Genomic DNA, 11,080 nt, shown 5'->3' with positions numbered 1-11,080 from the left:
GCCAATCACACAATTATTTACTCTGAACATCCTGTAGCACACATCCTTCTTTGTTCCAACCCCGCGCTTATGTAGTCAATTTCCGTCTTCCACCTATAATAATAATAATAACAATACTATGTGCCAGGCACTGTACTAACGTCTGGAGTGAATACAAGCAAATGAGGTTGAACACAGCCCCGTTCCACATTTTACCAATTTTCATCCCCATTTTATCCATGAGTGAACTGAGGCGCGGAGAAGGTAAGTGACTTGCCCAAGGCCACATAGCAGACAAGTGGCAGAAGCAGGATTAGAAACTATGACCTTCTGACTCCCAAACCCGTGCTCTATCCACTACGCCATGCTGCTTCTCCAATATATTTTATCTGTAATATATTTTAGGGTTTGTCTTCCCCACTCGACCGTCAGCTCCTTGAGAGTAAGAATCATGTCTACTAAATCTATTGTACTCTCCCAAGCGCTTGGTATGGAAGTCTGTACATATTAAGTAGCACTATTGATGGGCACTTTGTTCTCAATCCTTTGGGCATTTCATAGCCACTCCATTCTTAGTCCTACAGGATTTATGTCCTTATCTGTAATTTATTTATTTATTTTAATGCTTGCCTCCTCCTCTACACTGTAAACTCGTTGTGGGCAGGAATTGTATCTATCAACTCTGTTGTATTCTCCCAAGTACTTAGTACCGTGCTTCTCGCACAGTAAGCACTCAATAAATACCATTGATTGACAGACTAATTCCTCTAGGCTGTAGATTCGCTGTCGGCAGGGAATGTGTCTACCAACCCTGCTGTATTGTTCTCTCTGAAGCACTCACCACAGTGCTCTGCATATAGTGAGCACTCAGTCTAATGGGGGAAACAGACATTAATATGAATAAATGAACTATGGCTATGGACATACATGCGGTGGCGCTGAAATTCCACCTCCTTTTCGTCACAGGTGATCTCAGCAATTGTCCGGAAACGGTGAATGTCACCAAGGTGAAAGAATTCCTGCTGCTGGGATTCTCCAAGATCCGTTAGCTGCAGCTGGTCCACGCCGTGCTGTTTCTATTAGTCTACCTGGCGGACCTGATGGTGATTCTCCTCATCGTCGCCATCACCGTCCTCGACCGGCGCCTCCACACCCCCATGTACTTCTTCCTCAGGAACGTGTCCATCCTCGACCTCTGCCTCATCTCCGTCAAGGTCCCAAAATCCATCCGCAACTCCCTGACCGACCGTAGATCCATTTCCTTCCTGGGCTGTGCCACCCAGGTCATCTCGGTTGTTCTGTTTGGTGGTTCAGAGGTGTTCCTCCTCTCAGTGATGTCTTACAACAGCTACACCGCCATCTGCCTCCCCCTGCGCTAAGAGGTCTTCTGGGAACAAGGTGCTTGTGAGAAGATGGCCGCTGCCTCTTGGCGTGGTACGGGGCTGTTTGCAGTGATGTCATCCTCTGGGACGTTCTCCCTACACTTCTGCGGGTCCTCCCTGATCCCACAGTTCTTCTGTGATATCGCTACCGTGGTCCAACTCTCCTGCTCTGAAACCCACCTCGTCATCGATGTAATCTTAGTCACTGGGACCGTTTTGGGCGTCTTCTGCTTCTTCTCCATAGTGGTCTCGTACATTCACATCTTCCAGGCCGTACTGAGGATGTTGGCCTTCCAGGGCCAGGCCTCAGCCTTCTCCAACTGCCTGCCTCACCTTAACATCACGACCCACTCCTACCTATGGTACCTTACATCCACCCTCAAACTCCTCAGCTCTGGACCTGCTGGTGTGCGTGTTCTATATGGTGGTGCTCCCAGCCGTGAACCCCCTCATCTACAGCCTGAGGAACCAGGACGTGAAGGCCGCCCTGAGGAGGGACCCAGGTGGGAGTCTTTTCAACCAGGATAGATGGTTCCTAATGACGCTGTTATCTTTTGTTTCTCTCTCCTTGGATTGACTCCGACCAAGGCCCAGCGTTTGGGAGAGTATAATCTAACAGACACGTTCCTTCCCAAAGCGAAATTACAGACTAGACTTGGAGACAGACATTAATATAAATAAATCTATTACAGATATGTGTTCTGGGACTGGACGAGTGAAAAAGAGAGCAAATCCGGGTCACACAGAAAGGGGTGGGCGAAAAGGAAATGAGGGCGTATCCGGGGAAGGCTTCTAGGAGGAGATATGCCTAATATTCATTCATTCATTTCATTCATTCAATCAATCGTATTCATTTAGCCCTTACTGTGTGCAGAGCACTGTGCTAAGCGCATGGAAAGTACAATTCGGCAACAGATAGAGACAATCCGTACCCAACAACGGGCTCACAGTTTAGAAGGGGGAGACAGACCTTTAAGAGGGCAGTTTCGGTGGAGTGGAGGGAACCGAACCCATATTGCAGGGGGTCCAGTAGAGAGTTGGAGTTGAGAAATTCGAGGCAGAGTGTGTAGACGACTCGCTCTTAGAGTTTGGAAAGGAAAGGTAGGAGGGCGAAAGGGCGATAACTGGAAGGGACAGTGGGGACAAGAGAGGGTTTTTTAAGATGGGGGAGACGCAAGCATGTTTGAAGTTAGAGGAGAAGATGCCATTGGAGAGTGAGCAGTTGAAGATGGAAGTTAAGGTGGTGAGGAGGGAAGGGGTGAGGGTTTTTATACGATGATAGGGGATGGGGTCCAAAGCGGTGGAGGGGGTGGCACTTGAGAGGAGGGAGCAGATGTCCTCTGAAGATATTGCTGGTAAAGATGGAAAAGTAGAGAAGAGTGTCGAGAGCGGGGAGGATGGAAAAAGGGGAGGGGTGATTATAGGGAGCTGAGACCTGATGGTGTTAATTTTCTCAATGACGTAGGTGGCCATATTGTTCGGGGTGAGGGATGGATGACGGGGAGGAACAGGGAGCCTGAAGAAGGAGTTAAATGTCCGGAACAGCTGACGGGGGTGATAGGCATGGGTGTCAATAAGGGAAGAAAAATAATTTTGTCCGGCAGAGGAGAGGGCAGAATTAAGGCAGGAACGGATAAAGTTACAATGAACAGCTTTGGCTCGGTGTTTAGACTTTCACCAACAGCGTTCAGCCGTTCGAGCATAAAGGCGAAGGAGGCACACAGTGCCTCCAAGGTTCTGGGTTCTTGTTCTGGGTTAGTGGTGCGAGAACGACGACGGGAAAGGGGAGCGAGCGAGTTGAGTTTAGTAGAGAGGGCGGAGTTGGGAGCAGTAATCTGGTTATTAAGAGTGGGTAGAGAGGATAGGCAGACGAGGTGTGGTGTGATACGCTGAGAGAGCTGGATGGAGTCAAGAGAGTGGAGGTCTCTGTGGGGAAGTAATATGGATTTACATTGTGGAAGAGAGTGAGTGAGGAGGCATGTAAGAAGGCTATGATCAGAGAGAGAGATTTCAGAGTTTGTGAGGATGGAGATAGTTCAGCGGTAGGAGATGATGAGGTTGAAGTTGTGACCAAATTGGTGAGTGGGCGAGGTGCGGTGGAGCAGGGGGTTGGCAGCATCCAGGAGAGATAGAAGATGTGCGGCAGAGGAGTCACCAGGGGCAGCCACGTGGATATTGAAGTCTCCGAGGATCAGAGTGGGCATGGGAAAGGAGAGAAGGAAGGTGAGAAAGGGGTCACAATGTTTAAAAGAAGTTGGAGGTGGAGCAAGGGGGGCCGTAGATGATGGCTACAAGAATCTGAAGGGGGTGGTAGAGATGAATAATATGGGATACAAAGGAGGAGAAGGAAAGGGAAGGGGGAGGAGGGATATTACGAAAGCGACATTGGGGTGCAAGAAGGAAGCCGACACCTTCTTCTTTATCGGTGAGTCTGGGGGAGAGGGATATGAGGAAGCCTTGGCTGGACAGAGCAGCAGAAGAGACCGTGTTATCCGGGGTGAGCCAAGTTTCAATAAGTGCGAGGAGGAGGAGAGAGTGGGAAAGGTGCAGGTCAAGGATGAAAGGGAGTTTACCTATAATTGAGCGGATTTCCTTAGGCCACACTTGGTAGCAGCTGTGTAGGGAGGGGAGGGAGAGGGAAGGGTGCAAGGTGTGGGGAGGGTTTGGATGGGAATGAGTTGGCGGGGGTCTTGGCGGGAGAGGGGGAAGAGGGGTGGCGATGAGAAAGGAGAACAGGGATGGGGCGGGGGCGGGGAGGAGGGAAGCCTAGAAGGGTTGGAAGGGAGGGTTTGAGGGTTGGCGCTAGTACAGAGGGATTCTGGGGAGGAGTGGGAGGTGGGTGGGGAAGGGGAAATGGAGAGAAACAGCTGGATGGGAGAGGGGAAGGGGAAGGCAAAGACTGTGAAGGGCAGATAGGAACAGGGGAATTGATAATTCATGGTGAGGTTAGTGAGGTAAATGACAGCACAAAGAACATTTAACAAGACTTGGTAATTCATGGTGAGGTCAGTGAGGTAAATGACAGCACAACTAACAGTTAACAATTAACATGCAATAGCAACAATAAAATAAGCAAATGATGACATCACAGAGATCAGTTAACAATTAACATGCAATAGCAACAATAAAACAGGTGGATGATGCCCAGATCAGAAGGTTAAATTGTCCATGGGTCAGTCAAATCAAAAAGGCTAATTGCAAGGATAAGGGCGCGACTGTTATGTGGGTTCACTGGAGGGGATTATGATGAATATAATAATAATAGTAATGGCATTTATAAAGCGCTTACTATGTGCAAAGCACTGTTCTAAGCGCCTGGGAGATTACAAGGTGATCAGATTGTCCCACGGGGGGCTCACAGTCTTCATCCCATTTTACAGATGAGGAAACTGAGGCCCAGAGAAGTTAAATGACTTGCCCAAAGTCACACAGCTGACACTTATTGGAGCCGGGATTTGAACTCATGGCCTCTGACTCCAAAGCCCGTGCCCTTTCTACAGAGCGACACTGCTTCTCCTAATATGATTGAATGAATTGATAAATCAATGAACTGTACGTATTGAACACTTACAGTGTTCTGCGTACTGTACAATGCACTTGGGAGAGTATAATATAACAGATACATTCCTTCCCAAAGCGAAATTACAGTCTAGACGGGGAGACAGACAATAATATCAATAAATATATTACAGATATATACCCATGTGTTCTGGGACAGGGCGGGTGAAAAAGGTAGCAAATCAGGGTGAGCAGAAAGGGGTGGGAGAAGAGGAAATGAGGGTTTATCTGGAGAAGACCTCTTGGAGGAGATGTGCCTTACATGTAGCACTGCATCCTATGTGGAGTTGAAGATATACAGCAAGAAGGAGAATTGAATACCTCGGTGATAAAGCAAATGGATAGGTTGTTATGACTGTGAGATTGTGAGTCAGGGAAGGATTCTATAGAACAGGATCATAATAATATGAAGAATAATGATGGCATTTGTTAAGAGATTACTATGTGTCAAGCACTGTTCTAAGCACTGGGGTAGATTCAAGGTAAACAGGTGCTCCTATGTGGGTCTCACAGTCTTCATCCCCATTTTACAGATGAGGTAACTGAATCACAGAGAAATGAAGTGGCTTGCTCAAGACCGTACAGCAGAGCAGTGGCGTAGCTGGGATTAGAACCCACGTCTTCTGACTCTCAAGCCCGTGCTCTTGCCACTAAACCACGGTCTCCCGACAGCTGATTGGATGTGCATGTCTGACTTCATCCTTGACCTTGAAAGTCATGTGTAAATAAACGGGAGAGAGAGCTGGAAGTCTGTACCTAACTGGACCTGGATGTCCTTAAACCCACCAGCATTCTAACGGCAACGAAAAGGTTAATGCTGTTTGACCTTAGACTAGTCACTTCACTTCTCTGTGCTTAAATTAACTCATCTGTGAAATGGGGTTTATGAGTATTAACCGTTAGTGGGATAGGGACTGTGTTTAACCAGATTCACTTGCATCTATCCCAGCGCTTAGAACAGTGCTTGCTTGGCACATAGTAAGCGCTTAACAGGGATCATAATAATAATGATAATAGTAATAATAATAACAATAATAAATGGATGCAGGAGGGACAGAGGGGCTGGGGCAGGACAGTGAATAGAGCTGTGGGTAGGAGGGTGGGGAGAAGTGAGGGGGGTGGCAGTTGACAGAAGTAGCATAGTCTTAAAGAGGGCAGGGAGGGTAGCAAGCGGGACCAGGAGTGGGAGATTTAAGTGAGGTCTGGAGGAGGGAGGACTGGTACATCCAAACTATTTTAAAATGGCCTCCCCACAGCCGTGAAGTGGATGAAGCCAGTGAGTCACTGCAAAAAAACAAGATGGACACCTCATTGTCAGAGAGTGAATGTCTGCTGGATATGAAGAGGGAGGAAATTCCAGGCAAGAGACAGGACGTGGTCGAGAGGTGGTACGCGGGAGAGATGAGATGGAGGTACAATGAATAGGTTGGTATTAGAGGAGCGAAGTGTGCGGGCCGGCTTGTAGTAGGAGAGTGGCGAGGTGAGATAGAGCGAGGTGATTGTGAGCTTTAACGATGATGGTGAGGAGTTTCTGTATGACGCAGGTGTGGATGGACAACCACTGCAGTTTCTTGAGGAGTGGGGAACCATGGTCAGAGCTGGTAATGTCTGAGTCTCAGTAGTGTTTACTACGCACCTGCTATCTGAAGAGCTTCCTTTTGTACTTCGTCTTCCCACTGGGAAAATATATTTTTTTGTCCCTCCTCCCCATCTACATTGTCCGGTTCCTTGGGCCAGGGACCATGTGTACTAGGACCCTCTGACACCTCTAACTCCACTTGTAGGAAACCGTCCTTCTCTTCCAATTCGAGCCCTATCTCGGGACCTGCTTTCTTAGTGGTCTCTGTTTTTTTTTCTTCTACTGGAATTTCTTTATAATCGCTTCATTCAATCGTATTTATTGAGCGCTTACTGTGTGCAGAGCGCTTGCTGTGTGCGAGGTACTGTCCTTGGCGATGGAGAGATTCACGCTAATTTGTTTGGACACCCCCCTGTCCCACATGGGACTCACGGTCTTCACCCTCCCTTTTGCAGAGGAGGTAACTGAGGCCTCACTTGTTCCTTCATTCATTCAATCGCAATGACTGATCGCTTACTGTATGCAAAGCACGGTGCTCAGAGCTTGGGAGAGTACTCTATCATAATAAACAGGCACAATCCCCGCCGAAAGTGAGCTCACAGTCTAGAGGGGGAAACGGATGTTAATATACAGAAATAAAGAAGGAAAGAAAAAAATGAATCCATCAGAAATTTGCAGAGAGGGGACTTGCCCTCGGGGTGACAGAGTCAATAGCCGGAATTAGTGCTCTCATCAAATCCAACTGCTTTCCTTTCACATCACTGTAGATAGTTGAACTTTCTTTCCTGCCTCACTAGTCTGTATATTGGTGTTGTTTTTGTGTCAATCAATCGATCTATCTTTCGAGAAATTGTGTTCATTGAGTGCATTCTGTGCATCATCTCTGTTTTCAGCTTTTGCGGGAGTACATCCCAACAACAAAAGAGACACTTTCCCTGGGCACAACGAGCTTTCAGTCTCCGATGGGAGCCTGACAACTATTGTAATCAATTCATCGTGGGTATAGACGGAAGGGCTGGGGAGCTGGGGAATTGCAGGGAGAAGCTCAGTGTGGCCGCAGCGCTACGCAAGGCCATCCTTTGCCAGGCTGAATATCTGCTACCCTAGCCTTCTGCGAGCAACCCAACGGCCTGGAGACAGGCCGTGAGGCACGACAGCGATGGTAATTCGGTAGGCGGAGGCGCTCGCAGTCCAGATAGAGCATCAGACAACGGCTCCCAGAGGTTTCTGGGCTGTCGAGCCTACAAAGGACCCTCCAACCATAGGCTTCAGTCCAGAACATCTCTCCCCAGCCTAGACATCCCCTGTCCTGTAAACAATACCCTGAGCTTGGTCTAATAGAAAGAGCATAATCCTGGCTCTGCCACCTGCCTGCTGTGTGACCTTGGGCAAGCTATTTCATTCATTCATTCATTCAATCGTATTTATTGAGCGCTTACTGTATGCAGAGCACTGTACTGAGCGCTTGGGAAGTACAAGTTGGCAACATATAGAGACAGTCCTTACCCAACAGTGGGCTCACGGTCTAGAAGAAGCTACTTCACTTCTCCGCACCTCAATTTCCTCACCTAAATACCCCCTTTATTAAAATCAGGAAAATTATGCTCACCTCCCTCACGGATCTTCTTAGAATCATGTTTGGAATGAAATGAGAGAGCTGTGCTTGAGTGCTTGGTCCCTCTAGACGATCAGCTCGTTGTGGATAGGGAATGTGTCTACCGACTCAGTCGTTCTCTTCCAGTTGCTTACTGGATTGTTCTTCACACAACCGCACAATAAATACCACTAATTAATTGACTAATGTCTGCCTCCCCAAATACAATGTAAACTTGCTGAATCAGGGATCATGCCCACCAACTCTGCTATATTGAACTCTTCCAATCGCTCGCTCAGTGCTCTGCACACAGTAAGCGCTGGATAATGCCACTAATTGTTTGACTAACATCTGTTTCTAATTCTAAACTGAAGCTTGATGTGGGCAGTGAATGTGCCTACTCACTCTGTACTAGTGTAGTCTCCCAAGAGCTTAGTCCAGTGCTCTGCACCCAGTAAGTACCCATTGATCGATGGAATCTCTCCTTAGCTCTCACAATTACCCGGTTCTCAGCCACCACACTCATGATCTCCAGAAACGCTCTAGATCTCTGATGGTCCATCTGAGCCCAGAACTGATAGCAAATACTCTCAGAACAACGAGCTGCACAGAGGAACCGGTTTTATGAACTGAAAAACGTATAACCATCATCTTCTCCCATCCCCTGGGGATCCTGCCTACTCACAGAGGCTAGGATTCCCATTGGGCTGTTATGTTCAACCTCTAGAAGCAGAAAAATCACAAAGCTCACGGGAGAGATTGGACCATCTAGATTTATCTGCCTAGATTTATAATAATTATTAGTATTATCATCATTGCTGTTGTGTTTGTTAAATGCTCACTATTCTGTTCTGATATTTGTTTAGCACTCACTCTGCTGTTATTATTGTATATACTAAGCGCTCACAATATTATTATTATGGCATTTGTTAAGCATTCATATTGTTATTATTATGACATTTGTTAAGCACTTACTAAATTCTTATTATGTTATGTGTTAAGCACTAACTATATTATTATGGCATTTGTTAAGCACTTACTATATTATTATTATGGTATTTGTTAAGCACTCAGTGTATTATTATTATGGCATTTATTAAGCACTCACTATATTATTATTACAGCATTTGTTAAGCATTTAGTATATCATTATTATTGTATTTGCTAATCACTATATTATTATGGCATTTTTAAGGATTTACTATATTATTATTGTGGTATTTGTGAAGCACTCACTATCTTATTATTAAGGGACTTAATAACAGTAATAATACTAATGATCATGGTATTTCTTAAGCACTTACTGTGTGCCACTAGGCAGTGTTCTAAGCTCTGGGGCACTGTTCACTAACTATATTATTGTTATGGCATTTGTTAAGCACTAATTATGCTAATATTATGGGATTTGTTAAGTACTTACTACGTTATTATTAAGGAATTTGTAAAGCGCTTACTATATTATTATTATGGCATTTGTTAATTACTTACTAAGTTATTACTATAGTATTTGTTAAGTTCTCACTATATTATTATTATGGCATTTGTTATGCAATTATATTATCACTATTATTATGATATTTGTTAAGCACTCACTATATCATTATTATGATATTTGTTAAGCACTTTCTATATTCTTGTTATGTGTGGAACCTTCTTCGAGGATGAAGGAAAACTATCAATCAATAAATGGTATCTACTAAGGAATTAAGTGCTTAGTACAGTGCTCTGAACATTGTAGGAACTCAATAAATACCATTGATGATGATCAATCAATCATTTATTAAGCACTTACTGTGCGCAGAGCACTGTTCTAAGCGCTTGGGAAGTACAAGCTGGCAATATATACAGTCCCTACCCAACAGCGGGCTCACACTGTTCTAAGGGCTGGGGGGATACAAGGTGATCAGGTTGTTCCACGTGGGGCTCACAGTCTTAATCCCCGTTTTACAGATGAGGGAACTGAGGCTCAGAGGAGTTAAGTGACTTACCCAAGGTCACACAGCAGACATGTGGCGGAGTCTCAATTCGAACCCATGACCTCTGGTTCTAAAGCCCAGGCTCTTTCCACTGAGGCACGCTGATGATGATGATACAGAGCACTGTACTAAGTGTTTGGGAGCATTCGATACAACAAAGTTCGTAGATGTGATTCCTGTCCACTTATAGATTGTGATCTGCATGAGGGACAGAGACTGTGTTTAATTCCCTCACGTGTACTGTCTCCTATCCTTTATCATTCATTCAGTTGTATTAATTGAGCTCTTACTATGTGCAGAGCACTGCACTAAGCGCTTAGTACAGTGCTTTGCACACAGTAAGCACGTAGTGAACACAAGTAGTTATCTAGTTTCTAGTTGTCTCCCAATCTCCCTCCTACCATTCCTTTCCAAACTCCTTGAACTAGTTGTCTACACGCGCTGCCTAGAATTCCTCAACACCAACTCTTTCCTCGATCCCCTCCAGTCTGGCTTCCGTCCCCTACATTCCACGGAAACTGCCCTCTCAAAAGTCACCAATGACCTCCTGCTTGCCAAATCCAAAGGCTCATACTCTATCCTAATCCTCCTTGACCTCTCAGCTGCCTTCGACACTGTGGACCACCCCCTTCTCCTCAACACGCTATCCAACCTTGGCTTCACAGATTCCGTCCTCTCCTGGTTCTCCTCTTATCTCTCCGGTCGTTCATTTTCAGGCTTTTTTGCAGGCTCCTCCTCCCCCCCATCCCCTTACTATGGGGGTTCCCCAAGATTCAGTTCTCGGTCCCCTTCTGTTCTTGATCTACACTCACTCCCTTGGTGACCTCATTCACTCCCACGGTTTCAACTATCATCTCTACGCTGATGACACCCAAATCTACATCTCTGCCCCTGCTCTCTCCCCCTCCCTCCAAGCTCGCATCTCCTCCTGCCTTCAGGACACCGCCATCTGGATGTCTGCCCGCCACCTAAAACTCAACATATCCAAGACTGAACACCTTGTCTTCCCTCC

The sequence above is a fragment of the Tachyglossus aculeatus genome, chromosome 4, assembly GCF_015852505.1.
Source record: "Tachyglossus aculeatus isolate mTacAcu1 chromosome 4, mTacAcu1.pri, whole genome shotgun sequence".
In the NCBI taxonomy this organism is placed as follows: Eukaryota; Metazoa; Chordata; class Mammalia; order Monotremata; family Tachyglossidae; genus Tachyglossus; species Tachyglossus aculeatus.
Note: the sequence above shows the minus strand (reverse complement) of the source record.